The 18,890-nt window shown below is 41.4% G+C and overlaps 1 pseudogene across 1 annotated transcript; it reads left to right on the top strand.

Moving 5' to 3' along the window:
• Positions 1-149: 149 nt before the first annotated feature.
• Positions 150-18,854, top strand: LOC309822325 (annotated as a pseudogene). The gene is made up of 4 exons: positions 150-193; positions 1,488-1,612; positions 2,868-2,926; positions 18,681-18,854. The product of its transcript is annotated as an uncharacterized misc_RNA (transcript).
• Positions 18,855-18,890: the final 36 nt, after the last annotated feature.

Here is an 18,890-nt window from a genome sequence, read left to right as displayed (position 1 = left end):
CTAGCTTAGGTCAGGTGTTCACTCGCAGACCGATCACTTATAACTAGACAAGGTACTTGAGTCAGTAGCTTCCATTAGAGCTAGATGACAGAATCAAGGAAGGAACAGTTTTCCCACGAGGAGACAGTAGCAGACACGCAGAATAATCGATGGCTGCCTCGGAACTCCTAGAGATCGATGAATTGATGCCACTGTAAACTTATAACAGCAACTTTAGAGGGACTCTCAGAACTGTCCAGAAAGTCTACTTGTCCTTAAGGACTTTGTTGAATCTCCCTCTGCTCTTACAGTTCCTCAAAATAGAATTTTGAGTGCTTCCGTAATCATACTGGATTAATCTTTCAGAGCCCTGTCATGTACTACATCTGGCCCTCGAGGTTTTAACTCAGTTATCAAATTTGACCATTTCTAAGCAATGGCTATTGCATAACAGAAGAATTAGGGTTGTCTAAAAGGATTTGAAAACAATAGTAAAAGTGCTTATTTTGAAAAGATCCTATGACCATGTATTGCTTGAAAATTTTCACTGGACCTAACCAATGGCGTCTGAATTTCTCTCACAACTACGACATTCAAAACGAAAACAACAAGTGACACCTCTACCTTGCAGAATACAGAAACACCACGTATGCTGCTGATACTACTACTTAGCAAGCGCTGGGTTTCCTCTAGGTTATATAATCCACAGCTCATGGCAAACAGTAACTGCAAGTAGGAATGGGGTCTTATCAATTAAATGCCTGGTTTAGAGCAATACCTACACTATTGATTTAATCTCAGTCCATGGTATACTTGGTTTTTTGGCAAATGCTAAAAAGCATTAGCTTTTTCTTTTATAATTTACCTAATTTCTTACCTCCCATGAACTGTTAGAGTTCACAGGTGCTAAGCTCTAGCAGTAAGGTTCCTATAGCCCCAAGTGCAAGTTGAAGTGACAAGTAATCTCTTTTGAGCACCTTCTGGTTTCTTCTTCTGGCTCACTGAGCCATCTTTTAACCTATGACTGGTTTAAAGTGGATTGGTCATCCTGTATGATGACCTTTCTCATGGGAAGTTAATACATTTAAGTTGGCAGTCTAATTTATTCAGCGGTTTACGTAAACTGATCCCTCAGAGCTTTATTACCAGTGGATAAACTTTTAAAACAGAGTTCCTAAACCTGTGTTTAGCTGCCAATCAGGCCCAACCCTGCTGTCTACCATTATATGCCACTACTTAAGCAATCCACTAGCTGGCCATATGCAAACTCATAAACCACTACAGGTCATATGGAAATAAATTTATTTATTTTTTGGTCTGTCTTTTGCAGGTTGATTTTTTTTTTTTTTTTTCGGTACACGGGCCTCTCAGTGTTGTGGCCTCTCCCGGTGCGGAGCAGAGGCTCCGGACGCGCAGGCTCAGCGGCCATGGCTCACGGGCCCAGCCGCTCCACGGCACGCGGGATCCTCCCGGACCGGGACACGAACCCGTGTTCCCTGCATCGGCAGGCGGACTCTCAACCACCGCGCCACCAGGGAAGCCCTGCAGGTTGATTTTGATGGTGAAAATCGTCCAACTTTTGCTAATCAAGTTAGGGGCATATATAATGTCTTCACAATTATTGCATTTCCAGGTGAGATAAAATTCATCCACTTAGTAAACACTGAGTGAGCATTTCCTTTGTGCACGGCTTTATGGCTGGGGTAGTGAGGGACATAACAAAGTAAAATCCATGGTCCCAGGTCCCAATCCAGTTTGGGGGAAACTGGAAAACAGTTTGGAAACATTGTTATTTATTTTATAAATAAAAATGTCAAATAATCAAGAACGAAATAAGTTTGAGCCGACACAACTATCAGATGTTCTGATATGAGCAGAAAGGACAGTAAAGCTGAATTTCCAGGAGGGGAGCATCACTGTGGGTTAAAATGGCCAGGGATGCATCACAGAGAAAGTGGGAGATGTGCTGTACTTGGAAAGGAATAGGAATTGCACGGCGAAGCGAATTCCATGCCAGAAGAATGGAACAAGGAAAAGCTTCAGTTTTAAAGCTTGGTGTGTGAGTCAGTTTGGCTGGGAGTTTTGACCAGGGCAGTTGTGGAAAATCAGATTGCAAAGGTAAGAGGAAGCTAGCCTATGCCTGCTGTCAATAACAGATGTTGTGTGCAACTATAAAGAATCATCTTATGTTGGATGAATTTCTTTCTTCATCTTAGATGTCCCTGCCGTATCAAAAGTGCCCATTCTAATGCTTAGACCACAAGCCTGGAACATGGTGGAATACAGTATCATGGCAACGATTCACTATTTGTAATGTTGGTGAGGAATGCTGTATAAAGCTCCCACGGCTCCGAATGTATTGAAGTGTTCAGTGGATGCTCCCTTTGGAGTCTCAGCAGTATTCTCAAGCAGGTTCATCACGGAACTGCTTATGACTTTCCAGCTTATTGGTAGATATATTCACTCACGCAACCACTGATTGAGTACCACCTAGGTACCAGGCGTTTAGTCTACACTTTGAGGGATTTAAAGATGAATAAACAGGACTTCTGCCCTTAAAGAGCTTGCAATAGTATACAAATAAGACACTCAAAAAACTTTAAGTTAATACTACATATAAAGATGAATAAAAGAAAGATGGAATGTGCTATGAAAGATCAGAGAAGGAAGAAATTCAACTCTGCTGAGAAAAACCTGAAAGAATGGGCAGAATTTGCTCAGTTGGCAATTGAGGAAAGAACATTTCAGCAAGAGTGAGAAGTATGAAAGAAGACTTGGCGTGGGAAAGCATTAGGCACGTTTGCAGAACCGTGAATAACCTAGTTGTTAACTTGTTTGTTCACAGGTTAACGGACAGCAGATTTCCAGTTTTTTAATTATGATGGGCTGACACCTGGGAAAGACACTGTACAGCAATGCAAGTGGCCCTTTCTTTTTTCTTTCAAAGGTAATATTTTCAGTAAGCCGCCAGTGTGGTCCTCTTGACCACACAAAAAGCTAACCCTGAGATTTTCATGAGCAACAATGAAAGAGCGCAAAAGGCACAATATTAATGTAGATTCATGTCAGACTCTTTTAGTCAGAAAGGTTCATTTAAATGTTTAAAAAAATAGAAGTCCCAAGGCTTCATGATAATTTCTTCTTCTAACAGGAGAAAGCTCAAAGTTGTTTTCTCCAGAGCATCGCTAGGGGGATATTACTCAACACTGAAAGGGAATTAACCACCGATACATGCAACAACACAGATGGTTCACAAAACAGTTACGCTGAGTGAAAGAAACCGGATTAAAAAAGTAAATACTGTATGATGATCTCTTTTATATAAAAGTCTAGAAAATGCAAACTAATTTATAGATAAAGAAAGCTGAGGCTGGGGGCTGAGAAGGGTAGCAGGGAAGGATGACAGAAGGCCCTGAGAAAACCTTCTGGGGTAATGGATATATGTTTAGTACTTTGTGGTGATGATTTCATGGGTGTGTACATGTGTCAGTTGTACATTTTAAATATGAGGAGTCGGGCTTCCCTGGTGGCGCAGTGGTTGAGAGTCCGCCTGCCGATGCAGGGGACACGGGTTCGTGCCCCGGTCCGGGAAGATCCCACATGCCGCGGAGCGGCTGGGCCCGTGAGCCATGGCTGCTGAGCCTGCGCGTCCGGAGCCTGTGCTCCGCAACGGGAGAGGCCACAACAGTGAGAGGCCCGCGTACCGCAAAAAAACAAACAAACAAAAAAATGAGGAGTTTACTGTTTACTGTATGTAAACTATACCTCAATAAAACTTTTTAAAAGACACACTTCCGTTTGAGGACCACCAACTTCATCTTTATACCATTTTATGTCAAATCTGAGTAAAAGATTAGTGTAGAGATCTGTGTGTGTGTGTGTTTTAATTTCTGAACCAGATAAGATAATCATGAAGACAAAAGCACTTATATGGTTAGGTATAGGCTATCATAGTTAAATGATGAAGTAAAGTGGTCTACTATATTTTATTTCTATAGACTGCAATTGCTCAACTTTATTAGGGAATAAATACTAAGGAATATTTAAATTCAGAACATAAGTAGATAATGGAATAAACAGTCCTGTTACTACCTCATGCAATAATGTAAAAACAGACCATTCATTGACAGAGAAAATTTAACTTTAATCAACTTCTCCACTTAGAGGTAGAAACAACATTGCCATCGAGTTGTTGGATACTGAGTATATTGTTGACATATTCTTGACAGTGTTCAATTTCTCTTGTACGTAGCTACTCAAGGAACATACAGAAGGCCCCAACCAATTAAATTACCTGCCTAAGGGTGTGACTGTGACTGCCACAGTGTGGTTACACTGCCACCGTAAGTACAGGGCAGGTGGCCGTGTATTCTCTGACTCCTTCATGCTCGAGGCTCTTCTGTGTGACACACACACACCCCAAGCAAAACAAACAACTTGATCCCTGCCCTGAGGAGATTAGTCTAGTCAGGGACACCAACAACTGGGCGTTTCAATACGATGCAGTAGGCGCCATGAGAGCAGAAGCACGGGCGCAGCCTGTCCCACCTTGCTTCGCTTTATCGCTCTCTGCAGAAATTATGTTTACAAATTGAAGGCTTGTGGCAACCCTGCGTCGAGCGAGCTAGTCTGTCGGCACCATTTTCTCGACAGCATTTGCTCACTTCATGTCTGTGTCACATTTTGGCAATTCTCCCAATATTTCAAACTTTTTCATTATTATTATATTTGTTATGCTGACATGTGATCCGTGATCTTTGACGTTACTATTGCAAAAAGATTATGACTTGCTGAAGGCTCAGATAATGGTTAGCATATTTTAGCTATGAAGTATTTTAAAATTAAGATATATATTGTTTTTTTAGACATAATGCTATTTATTGTACACTTAATAGACTTCAGTATAGTGTAAACATAACTATTATACGCACTGGGAAGCCAAAAAGTTTGTGTGACTTGCTTTATTGTGATACTTCATTGCGGTGGTCTGGAAGCGACCTGCAGTAGCTCTGAGGTGTGCCCGTACAGAAACTGTGTCAGCTCAAAAGAGCACCAGGGGGCAGTTGGGGGTTTAGGGGCCACAGGTGGGAAGAAGTTTATCTAAAATGAAAGCAATGAGTAAGAGAAGAAAAGTGATGAAATACTGAGGTTTAGAGAGGTCAGGAAGATGAGACTCCGCAGTGGCCTGTGAACTATTTTATTCTAGAAGCAACAGGAAGCTGTTGAAGGATTCTAAGCCAAGGAATTAGATTTGTAATTTAGAAATAATATTCTGGCTGCAGTATGGAGAACAGATTAGTTTAGGCAAGATATGATGCTACTAACGAATGAAGAAAGCTAATGATGAAAACAGACGTGCACACAGAATGGAAGGATGATGAGCAGAGAAAACTGAGAAGCCTTCTCACTCGACCTCAAGCTGGCAGAACTCACTGCTGCTCCCTCGGGCTCCCACTCTTTCTCACCTCTGCATCTATCAAGGCACCCCTCATTTGTCACTGAACATATTTATCTTTGTTTCTCCTTCTACTAAGCTGTAAGGATCTTTCAGGCAAGAATCACGTCATATTCATCACTGAATTCCCAGAACCTAGCACAGAGCCTGGCAGATAGTCTTCAGTAAGACTTTGATATGAGTCCATGCTTTTTCCACTCTATCATACTCCCTCCAAAAGACTGGTGAATGAAATCTTTCTCAAAAGCAGGAAAAAAGGGATTACATCTCATGTAAAGCACAGATAATGACCCTTATACTAAAGAGGGTGCAGTCCATAGAGAAAGTCCTTGGGTTCTGTCCTCTGGGATGTCTGCTGCATGCCTACCAGAGTGTGGCAAATCCACGGCTGCTTGTTTTAAACCATAAGGAAGTCCAGCAGAGACCAGGCCAAATACTACCACGCGCAGCCTTCTGCACAGTAGCCCCCGCGAGGATCCAGCAATAACCACCCCACCATGGATCTAGACACACTCCTACAGAGACAAGGCTCAACACTGCTGGGGCCCTCGGTTAACCAGGGTCAAAGCAACTAGACAGAAAGCTGAGAAACTATAGTTCCATCCAAATAGTTGTCATTCCTGGTCCCTGCTCAGAAGGCAGACTCCTCAGCCATCGATCAGCTTCCTCTCACTTCTCGTCTCTGGCTCCAAACTGCTGTGTACCTGACAGCACACCCTCTTGACCCCTCATCTCTACTTTTCCAACAAAAATCCTCCCTTAGCCCCTTCCAGTGCGGGCCTTGGCCACCTATTCCACTATAAACAAACTCACCGATACACGTACAGCTTTTCTGATGAATGTCCTTGACTCCTTTCTCAAAGATACTACTTCCTTTGCAGTTTCCTCAAACTGCATGTACCAAGAGGCTCAGAATTGGTATTACCCTTTTTTGTCCTGTAGCCTCGTCTAAAGCACTTCACTCTCCTGTAAAAACTTTCATTCCTTTGAGGTTTATTCCATCCGATTTTGTCACCCTTGACCTTGCTTTGTCCCTAACAGCCATTTATCTCCAGATCATTCTCCACAGTAACATTATACCTGGATCATTTTATTCCTTTAAACCCCAATTCATTTCATCGCTTCCTAGGCGATTTCAATATTCGTGTGGATGGTCTGTTAAACACCCAAGCCTCACAGTTCCAGGGCCACTGCCACACTCTCTGCTTTATTATGGAGTAGTTCTGAGTGATTTCAATACCCTTATCCTTCCATCCACAGATAGCATCCTCAGTATGCCTGATGCCACAATTGCATCAAGACCTTCATTCCTAAAAAAAAAAAAAAAAACACACAAAAAGACCTTCATTCCTGTGATGCTGCCTTTTCTTCCAGTTTATTCTTGGTCCCATGTCTTTCCATATCTGGCCTGGATCTCTTAATTGGTCATATGGCCTCTTCTCTCACCAGTGCTTTCAATCTCCCTCCATGTTTTTCCTTCCCTGGTGTCTCTCTTCCAACACACATGTCTAGAACAGTGTCATATTCTGCCAGGCACCAACGCCTCAACCTCCTTCCCTTCATCCTCGTCTTTCTCCTTCATCCGTCGTCATCCAGCTCACAATTCTGGGTCAGTCCTGTAATATGCCTGGTTCTATAAGCCATTCAGCTGAGGTACTAGAAGCAATCATAAAAACCACTATGCTTTCATGATTTCCAAACTCAATTCAGTGGTTAACACTGTTCATTAATGCTTTTTTCTTTAGTCAGCTGAATATTCCAAACTCCCTCCATTCTCTCTTCAAATCCCTCCCCAAACTAACCTTTTACCCCCTCCTACTTCACAAATAGCACACTTTCCACCTCACAAAAAATATTGAGACCATCTAGTATAAACCTCTTCTCTCACAGCTATAAATTTGCTTACACCATTCTCTTACTTCCTTTTTGTTTCCAAGAAAGGGTGTCTTTTTCAAGGCCTACGTCCTTTGGGACCTAACTCCATCAATTTTCTCCCTCCTCTACAAGTTCCTTTCCTTCTAATTATAATCATGCTCAAATCTCTCAACTATCATGACCCTTCTTTTTACCCCTTTATCTTCTTGTTGTTTCTGCCCTCCGTCTTCCCTTTCTATCTCATTCAAAGGTTTCTGACAGAGCGGCCTCTCCTGAAACCTGTATGTCCTCACCTCCACGCACTGCTCACCTCGGTTCCCTGGCTTCAATTCCCACTACCCTGTGGAATCCAGTTCTGCTAAGTTTATGAAGGACTTCCTAACTGCAAGATCTAATAAAAACTAGTATTTGTGAGTTTATGATAGTTTTCACTAATGGTAATGTTTTCCCCCCACTGCACTCAGGAAGAGTCACTCTTTGGCCTGAAGTATAATATTGTAGTCGGGGTGAAAGGTAAGGTACAGAATAGACCCTGTCATCTTGGGTTTTAATTATAATACTTTAGCAAGACAGCCTGGCAATCTCTAATAATCAATACGTCTATAACATACAGCTCTCGGCCACATTACCACGGGCATCTTAGCCACTGGAGTGGTCTCTTTTGCAAAACACTGCATTTCACTTAAGGGATAAAGGATGGTAGTTTCCAATTCACAGAACTGGTAAATGATCTTATGACACTTACCTTCACCATCTTAAAAATCCACTTCCCCATTGTAAAAGGAAATCCAAACACCAGCATAACAGGAGGTTATAGGGAAAAAAGAGATAAGTTTGAAACATAAAGCAGTGTCATATATATCAAAAAGGGTAAACAAATACTGTGTAAAAATGCATAGTTTAGAAAATACTCATTTTTTAAAAATTTCAACAATTCTTTCTTCTAAGGCAGTTCTAAACAGCACAAGGCATTTAACTTCAGTAATAGCTCTTTAAGCAAATGTATGTGGTCCAGGAACATAGCATAGTTTAGTTTGTCTTGAAACGAAAACCTGGGTTCAAGTTCCTGCTCTAACATCTAGTTTTGTGAACTTGAACACCCAGCTGATAAGGCAAGAAGGAACACAGGGAAAGATGTACACGGGTCCTTTGACCCAGCTCTCCACTACTAGCTGGGCACCTTTTAGCAAGTCATGTAACATACCTCCATCTGTAAAGGAAGGATAATAGTACCTACATATAAACACTTTGGAAATTACAAAGGGCAATAACGTTTTAGGTATTATTTGAGCCTCCTTTCTTCCTGAAAAATTATGTTACACATCATGGTAACCCTTCCTCCTACTTTTCTCATCACTCTTGATAAATCAGTAAAAGTACCCTTAACCTTCTGGGAGAGTATAGAAACCAAAGAAGCATTTGTTTCAATTGTTGACTTTTTCCCTACTTTCTGAGTGAGTTATAGTATTATCTCAGTATTAGTCTATTCTTGTCCACCCACTTTTTCAATGGGGAATAAAAAAATTGTTGTTGTTGTTTTTCAACTTTGTACGAAGTATCCCACATAGACCCCAAATCAACAAAAACACCTAATGTTAACATTTTGCCATATTTATCTCAAACATGTTTTTTAAGAAATAAAAACTAGATCCCCTATGTGGCTCTCCCTCCTTTCAAGAGAACCACTGTCCAGAATTCAGGACAGTGGTTCTGGACAGTGTATAATTCCCAAACCTATTTTTAAACTTTTACTTTATGTGAATATATCCATAAATGATACTTAGTCTTATCTCACATAAAAAATTTACATATAAGAAACATAATACAATGCCATTTAACTTTTTTGATCACTACTGTTTTAGAGAGCAATCCTTGATTCACCTAATGCTAGCTTATTTGTATTAACTGTACAGCATTTCATTAAATGAATATAGTAAAATTTGTTTATGTTACATTTTATTTCCAAATTTCATTATTATAAACAATACTGTGATGAACATTCTTGCACGTCTCTCTGGCAAATGCGTGGGAATGTTTATAGGGCATATGTGTGTGTGTGTGTGTGTGTGTATATATATACATATATATATACACACACACACATATACACAGACACACATATATGTATATACACACAGGTATATATAGATATATATAGATATCCTAGAGGAATTGCTGGTTTACACACGTTTTGTTTTTGGTTTTGTGGTACCCGGGCCTCTCACCGCTGTGGCCTCTCCCGTTGCGGAGCACAGGCCCCGGACGCGCAGGCTCGGCGGCCATAGCTCACGGGCCCAGCCGCTCCGCGGCATGTGGGATCTTCCCGGACCGGGGCACGAACCCGTGTCCCCTGCATCGGCAGGCGGACTCTCAACCACTGCGCCACCAGGGAAGCCCCACACGTTTGATTTTAGTAAATAAATATTGCCAATTGCCCTCATAATGATTATACCAATTTATACTCCCAAAGACAGTACACCTGAGAGTTCCTGTGCTGTTTTTCAACATCTCTGCCAGCATTGACATTCAGACTTCTAAAATGTTACCGACTAGATGGATGTGAATGATCACATCTTGATTTTGAACCTTTGGACCCCAATCCTTAAAAAATTTTGACTCTTCAGCACTATTATCTTCTGCTTCTCCTAGCTTTCTGACTACTACTTCTTGGTCTCTTTGGCTAGCTTCTCTTTCTCAACCCCCTTTTCTCTCAGTATTTGTAAGTCATCTTTTTTTTTTTTTTTAAACATCTTTATTGGAGTACAACTGCTTTACAATGGTGTGTTAGTTTCTGCTTTATAACAAAGTGAATCAGTTATGCATATACATATGTCCCCATATCTCTTCCCTCTTGCATCTCCCTCCCTCCCACTCTCCCTATCCCACCCCTCTAGGTGGTCACAAAGCACCGAGCTGATCTCCCTGTGCTATGCGGCTGCTTCCCACTAGCTATTTTACATTTGGTAGTGTATATATGTCCATGCCACTCTCTCACTTTGTCCCAGCTTACCCTTCCCCCTCCCCGTATCCTCAGGTCCATTCTCTAGTAGGTCTGCATCTTTATTCCTGTCTTGCCCCTAGGTTCTTCTGACCACTTTTTTTTTTTTTTTTAGATTCCATATATATGTGTTAGCATATGGTATTTGTTTTTCTTTTTCTGACTTACTTCACTCTGTATGACAGTCTCTTGGTCCATCCACCTCACCACAAATAACTCAGTTTCATTTCTTTTTATGGCTGAGTAATATTCCATTGTATATATGTGCCACATCTTCTTTATCCATTCATCTGTCGATGGACACTTAGGTTGCTTCCATGTCCTGGTTATTGTAAATAAAGTTGCAATGAGCATTGTGGTACATGACTCTCTTTGAATTATGGTTTTCTCAGGGTATATGCCTGGTAGTGGGATTGCTGGGTCATATGGTTGTTCTATTGTTAGTTTTTTAAGGAACCTCCATACTGTTCTCCATAGTGGCTGTATCAATTTACATTCCCACTAACAGTGCAAGAGGGTTCCCTTTTCTCCACACCCTCTCCAGCATTTACTGTTTGTAGATATTTTTGATGATGGCCATTCTGACTGCTGTGAGGTGATACCTCACTGTAGTTTTGATTTGCATTTCTCTAATGATTACTGATGTTGAGCATACTTTCATGTGTTTGTTGGCAATCTGTGTATCTCCTTTGGAGAACTGTTTATTTAGGTCTTCTGCCCATTTTTGGATTGGGCTGTTTTTGTGATATTGAGCTGCATGAGCTGCTTGTAAATTTTGGAGGTTAATCCTTTGTAAGTTGCTTCATTTGCAACTATGTTCTCCCATTCTGAGGGTTGTCTTTTCGTCTTGTTTATGGTTTCCTTTGCTGTGCAAAAGCTTTTAAGTTTCATTAGGTCCCATTTGTTTATTTTTTATTTCCATTTCTCTAGGAGGTGGGTCAAAAAGGATCTTGCTGTGATCTATGTCATAGAGTGTTCTGCCTATGTTTTCCTCTAAGAGTTTTATAGTGTCTGGTCTTACATTTAGCTCCTTAATCCATTTGGAGTTTATTTCTGTGTGTGGTGTTTGGGAGTGTTCTAATTTTATTCCTCTACATGTAGCTGTCCAGTTTTCCCAGCACCATTTACTGAAGAGGCTGTCTTTTCTCCATTGTATATTCTTGCCTCCTTTATCAAAAATAAGGTGACCATATGTGCGTGGGTTTATCTCTGGGCTTTCTATCCTGTTCCACTGATCTATATTTCTGTTCTTGTGCCAGTACCACACTGTCTTGATTACTGTAGCTTTGTAGTATAGTCTGAAGTCCAGTAGCCTGATTCCTCCAGCTCCGTTTTTCTTTCTCAAGATTGCTTTGGCTATTCGGGGTCTTTTGTGTTTCCATACAAATTGTGAAATTTTTTGTTCTAGTTCTGTGAAAGATGCCATTGGTAGTTTGATAGGGATAGCACTGAATCTGTAGATTGCTTTGGGTAGTACAGTCATTTTCACAATGTTGATTCTTCCAATCCAAGAACATGGTATATCTCTCCATCTGTCTGTATGATCTTTAATTTCTTTCATCAGTGTCATAGTTTTCTGCATACAGGTCTTTTGTCTCCTTAGGTAGGTTTATTCCTACTTTGTTTTGTTTGTTTAACATCTTTATTGAAGAATAATTGCTTTACAATGGTGTGTTAGTTTCTGCTTTATAACAAAGTAAATCAGCTATACATACACATATATCCCCATATCTCCTCCCTCTTGCGTCTCCCTCCCATCCTCCCTATCCCACCTCTCTAGGTGGTCACAAAGCACCGAGCTGATCTCCCTGTGCTATGCAGCTGCTTCCCACTAGCTATCTATTTTACAGTTGGTAGTGTATATATAAGTCCATGACACCCTCTCACTTCGTCCCAGCTTACCCTTCCCCCTCCCCATGTCCTCAAGTCCATTCTCTAGTAGGTCTGTGTCTTTATTCCTGTCCTGCCCCTAGGTTCTTCAGAACCATTTTTTATTTTTAGATTCCATATATATGTGTTAGCATATGGTATTTGTTTTTCTCTTTCTGACTTACCTCACTCTGTCACAGCTCACTCTTTTAAGTCACCTCCCTTCTGAGTTTCAGACCTATATACCTAGCTGCCTATTACACAGCTTATGGGAAACATGCCTAAAATTCATGTCTGAAAAGACCTCCTTTCCCCTCAGTTTCTTCTTCCTAATACTTGACTGTTTTTAATGACACTGTTAAAGACAGTGTTGCATGCCAAAACCCTGGGCATCACTGCTAGCTTTTACTTCTCCATGCACCGCTCTCTTCCCTCCAACAGAGCCAGCTGATTGAGGTCCTACCTCTTCACATCTCTTGTATCCTTGGCTCTCTTCATAATGAGCTGTTGTTGCCCTTACTGCTTCTTACCAGATGTTATATTGATCAGAAGCAAGCACTTTGTTAGACATACCTGGGCTTGAACGAGGATTTTTAATCACTTACAAGCTATGTGACCACAGGAAAATTATGATCCTCAAGTCTTCTGTTAAGTGGGAACGATACCCACCTCATCATGGTTTTTTGAAGGATTAAATGAGCTAATGGGTACAAAATGCTTACTACACTGCCTGGCATATAGTAAGAACTCAGTGAGTTCTTACAGCTACTATTCACTAGCTCAGCTTGAGTCTTCTGATGAGCTGTTGTGCCTCCAATATTGCTCCCCATTCCCACCATCACAGTGCTAGCAGAATTCTCTCAAATACTTATCATCCTTCCCTAATTCTTCAATAACTGACCTTTGCTTACACGAAGCCAAATCCAGTCTTTTAGTAAGTCATCTAAGTCTCTCTTTAATCTCAGCCCCAGGCTCATTTCCCAGATTCTGTCAGGATATTTTACATACAGTTCCTGAATACATTATCTTGTTTCATGTATCTGTACCTTTAGGCACATTCTATCTTTTGTCTGTATAGGAAATTCATCTTTATCTTTCCAAACTCAAGGAACATCCTCTGTTAAGCTTTTCCTAGTCCATACAAACAGAAATCAGTACTGACTCTGAGGGGTTTATATATTGCTGCTGCAATCATTTCTTGATTTGCTTGTCTCCTTCACTAGCCTAAGAAAACTCTGAGAGCAAGGACTATGTCATATAGTCATATATGTCATATATCCCCAGTATGAAGCATAGTTCCTGGAGCTGGTAGGCATTCACTAACTACTGAATGGATGGAAGGAACGACACTGGGACTGGCCTTATTTCATATCTTCTAAATAATTTTAAACAGCAGCATCAAGAAATCTGCCAAGTTCACTAAAGTTTTCATGAATGTCAAAATGATGGAGGTCATTTTCTCTACTGTGTGAAAAGGCAGAATATGTAAAGTGCTAGTACATGTAAAGTAAAACACCAGTGGGAAAAAAAAAAGCAAAACTTGAGCTGTTATTATCTAGGAAAAGATTATGAACTATTTCCTGAGTGCGCTGGCCCAATGTACTACAAGAGACAAACAAAGATATTCAAGTAGAACACTGACAAGTAAACAACATTGTTTTGCAATATTTATTGTTTTACTAATATTTATAATGAATGCTTACTATGTGTCAGGCTTTGTGGTAATCACTTTAGATACAGTATGTTACTTAACCCTTCCAACAACTATATGAAGTAGAAATTCTTAGTATCTTGCCTAAGGTACCTGAGCCAGGATTTAAACTTAGTTCTGTCTGGGAGTTCCCTGGTGGCGCAGTGGTCAAGAATCCGCCTGCCAATGCAGGAGACACGGGTTCCAGCCCTGGTCTGGGAAGATCCCACATGCCGCGGGGCAACTAAACCTGTGTGCCACAACTACTGAGCCTGTGCTCTAGAGCCTGCGAGCCACAACTACTGAGCCCACCTGCCTAGAGCCCATGCTCCGCAACAAGAGAAGCCACCGTGATGAGAAGCCCGCGCACCGCAATGAAGAGTAGCCCCCGCTCGCTGCAACTAGAGAAAGCCCACGCACAGCAACGAAGACCCAACGCAGCCAAATATAAATTAATCAAAAAAAACCCACCCACTTAGTTCTTTCTGATCTAAAAGCTTGTTTTAACTATATTATACTATTGTTGGACCAAGCCACAAGGTGTTTATGCCAGAAATTTGACATTTAGTCACAAGGATCAGAGAAAAGTAACTAAAGTATAAAGTAAGCCTTCCATGTGAAGAGATTAAAACAATTTGACCTCCCAGTTTGCAAAGGTGAAGGAAAATCATCCATGTCTATAAACTCAAAAATGGCAATGAACAGTATCAACCAGTTTCATTTATCAAAATCTTTAACCTGGGCTTCCCTCGTGGTGCAGTGGTTGAGAGTCCACCTGCCGATGCAGGGGACACGGGTTCGTGCCCTGGTCCGGGAAGATCCCACATGCCGCGTAGCGGCTGGGCCTGTGAGCCACGGCCGCTGGGCCTGCGCGTCCGGAGCCTGTGCTCCGCAACGGGAGAGGCCACAACAGTGAGAGGCCCACGCACCGCAAAAAAAAAAAAAAAAAAAAAAAATCTTTAACCAGTCAAGAACAAACTAGATAGACTTGAGGGTTGGTCTATAAAACAATTCCTATTTTGTTAAAGAAAAATACTAGACTGGATAAATTTGGGAGATCTATCCAGAATGTTATCTCATAAACTAAGTTGTAATTTGATACATAATTCTGTAGCACGTAAATCTCCTTTCCAGGTTCTATACCAGCAAGCCACATTTTGGTTTGAATTCCGTCTGTCCTGGAATCAGGGTTCCTTTCACATCTGAGATTTGTAATAGCAATTCACTCATTTATAGAAAATGCAGTCCTTTAGGGAGAAAAACCCCATATGTATTTGATTTGAGATTAGGTATGTATATTAGGACTATATGAATTTTCAGGGAGTATATGAATTTTCAGGGATTAATACCTACCACCTATCCTTATTTAAAAGCCTGTGGGGGCTTCCCCTGATGGCGCAGTGGTTAAGAATCTGCCTGCCAATGCAGGGGACACGGGTTCGAGCCCTGCTCTGGGAAGATCCCACATGCCACGGAGCAACTAAGCCCAAGCGCCATAAATACTGAGCCTGTGCTCTAGAGTCCGCGAGCCACAACTACTGAGCCCACGTGCCACAACTACTGAAGCCCGCGTGCCTAGAGCCCGTGCTCCGCAACAAGAGAAGCCACCGCAATGAGAAACATGCACACCCGAACGAGTAACCCCTGGTCGCCACAACTAGAGAAAGCCCGCGCGCAGCAATGAAGACCCAATGCAGCCAAAAATAAATGATAATAAATAAGATTAAAAAAAAAAAAAAAGCCTGCAGGCTCCGTGCTTTGCTCTGGTGCTCGTGCATTCAAAACCTCAAGCATCTATGGCAATTACTGCTTCAGTGGAGCCAAGTTACCATGACATCTAACAAAACTATGTAGAGGTGACTTTTTTCTTTGAATACAAGCATCTCATGTAGTAGAGCAGCAGCATGAGGGATCTTTGTTCCCCGAGCAGGGATCGAACCTGTGTCCCCTGCGTTGGGAGCGTGGAGTCTTAACCACTGCACTGCCAGGGAAGTCCCAGCAGCATGATTTAAGCAGGGAAAAAGCAAGGACTTTGAAAATAACCTGACAGACCTTTTGACAGAAAGTTCAACTACAAATTCTTCCCTTTAATGTAAGACAGGGGAAAGTTAATCTTTTCGCACTTACATAGTTGCTTGCCCTTTGAGCTTTTTGAGGAAAAAACCAAATACTATAAAATATTTTAAACTTCTTCCTCAAAATAGACAGTATCCCTTAGAATCACTGGGGTAGTGTTGAAAAAAAGAGGTAAGGCAAGAAGAAAGGGAGAGAGGGAGAGAAGCAGGATGGGAGGAAGGGAGAAAGGAAGGGAAGGAAAAGACAAGACCAATGTCCAGGCCTGGCTCCAGATAATTTAAATCAGAACTTTGCAGGTGGGCCTGGGCAATGAGGTCTGTGGCTTTTAAAAAGTCCTCCTGGGATTCTAATATACAACCAGGATTAAGTTTATGACTTAAAAAGATCCAACTGCCAGTCCTAAGTAGAGAAGATCAACTGTGGACCGCAGCTTTGGTTGTGATGCACACTGGCTATATATAGGTCAAGTGTCTAGAAATAACCCGTGCAGATCCCCACCTAGTGTCTCCGTACTTGTAACGATTAAAAGGCAAGATGCTAGGCTGCAGAAAATAAAGCCTTACAGGTAAGTGGTTTGTGTGTTACCAGTCCCCTTATACTGTTTGAAAGGTGAAAGAAAAACAACGACCGAGTGGCCATCTTCGCAGTTAACTTAATTCCACTGGACATGACTGTTACCTGGGTGGCTGGTTGCTAAAGACATGAAGGATGAGTAGATTCACTGGCCACTCAGGCCACAAGGAACAGGCAGCTGCGAAAGCAGAGGATGGCGCTCCGGTCACCTGCTTCCTACAAGGCCAGTCACAACTGTTCCTCTGACAAACTATAGGAAAAAACCAAAAATTAGATGCGAGACATTCATTCAACATAAATAACGGATCTGTGGTATTTTGAGGAAATTCCTGAAGACCAACAGAGAGGGACAAGGGGAAGATAACTGGGAATACTCTACACCAAGAGATAAAAAATCTATGAGCCTTTGCAGGTGACCTGAAAGTTAATAGTACTTTATTGCTATTTTCTACAATCTATAGGGCAATATTAATATTCACAGCAAATTTAACAAGGATTTGAATATCTACTATGTACTGTCCTAATCACTGTACCTTTATACTAAAATTACCCAGTGTAAATCCTTTAAGATTTCATACATCACATTAGAAATGGATTTTCATGAGTCTGAACCGAAGCATTAATCATTTAACTTCACATTGCAATTAGATAGTTCTCTAAAATTAAAGCATCCTAGCAGGTCAATGAACAATGCTATGAGATATGGAATGTATCAGCCAACAGTAAGACTACTCGAAGTCAAATAGTTCGACAGATAAGTGGTTAGCTTAGTTATTCACTATTAATTAAGAAACACCAGAGTTTTAGAACACTTTAGAAAACCCAGTATCTAGACCAGTGGTGGTAAGGCATCAGGCACTAGACAATGGATTTGATAAACTTGCGGATCAAGGCAAACAAGTGGCAGGTTTATCAAAGCTCAGTACTAGGAAGCTATGGTAGGTTGGAAAGATAGCCATAGAATGGTATGGAGACAGGCTTTCTGGTTGTTAGACAATGCACAGGCAACTAAATAGAGGAGGCAAATTTAATTATTAGCTGAAAGCAAGCCATGGGATCCAGAATATATCCCAAAAATCTCTTCCCTCCTATGTTGTTTCTAAAATTTATACTTATTGAGGCCCAGATGAAGATTTAGCGACAGCAGAAATCTTTATATCACAGATAGGAAATTTCCCATCATGTTTTCATCACCATCAATTTTTTTTTTCAGTTAGGAAGAACGGTACCACTTGCATGAAATAATACAGACCCTCAAAATAGACACCAAAAAATGCATATAAAAATGTAAGAACTAAATTACAGTCTTGTTAGATTGCCAAGTGTCAACTTTGCTTTTGCTACAAGGAGCCTTGAAACAAAATCTGTATTCTGCTTTTGGCGCACAGAACCCTACAAGGAGCACTGAGGATTAAAATTCCAAGTTTATCTAGAGTTGACAGTTCAGTAAATTCTAATTTAAATAGTACCAATTTTTCTTTCTTCTGGCTATAATCCCAGGCTGGCATCGCTTCAGAGGCCAACTGGATAGACCAAGAGGCTGGAACCCTTAGACCCTCCCTCCTACAACACACAGCCTCCCTTCCCTTCTGCCCATTTTTACATCACCCTAAGAGGGGCGTGTCCTGATGGAGGCAGCCGCGCCAACAGGCCAAACAGGCCGCGTGGGTAACCTAGAGTACGCAACAGGTAATCCTCTGGTTATCGGAGTGACAGCACTCTTCTGCAGAGCGTCCTGCACACTACCAACATCCGCCTCGCAGGATGCACACTGAAAGCCGCAAGCGCAGCTCGACAGAGAGTAATAACCTTTTCCAAAAATGCTTTACTGCTACAAGTTGTGAGGTTTCCAACCATCAAAATTGGAACAAAACTTAAGGTTTCAGCCCTGCCACTTCATGGGACTGTTTTTAATGTAGGTTTGGCAGTGGACCCAGCAAAGTTCAGATGACAGCAGAACGGTACCAGGAAACTTTGCCTGTAACCCCAAGAGGTGGAGCACGAGCTAGAAGAGGAAGACCACTTTCCATCTGAAGGATCCGTCTTCCTTTGAATCCTCTTAGTTAAGAGTAACGTCAAAATTTAAGGCTGGTAGTTACTAAGACAAGTATAGACGTATCTGGTAAGAAAATCCAACACTTCACTTTTAAACTTTTTCCAAACAGATGCTACACGTGGCAACTGAAATATTCCTGGAAATGGTGTAGAAGACAGACTTCCCTGAATTTATCACAACCTACCTGAATCCAGACCACACTTTTCTGGCCTCTTCTTACAATCACAGCTTTCGTTTCACACCCCTAACAGCAATATACCACGGAGTACAAACAACACTGTGAAAAACAAGGGCTTGATGAAACCCACAGAAAAGCTAT

Source organism: Grampus griseus (assembly GCF_964374135.1).
Source record: "Grampus griseus genome assembly, chromosome: 4".
In the NCBI taxonomy this organism is placed as follows: Eukaryota; Metazoa; Chordata; class Mammalia; order Artiodactyla; family Delphinidae; genus Grampus; species Grampus griseus.
This window is presented reverse-complemented; position numbering and strand designations above follow the sequence as displayed.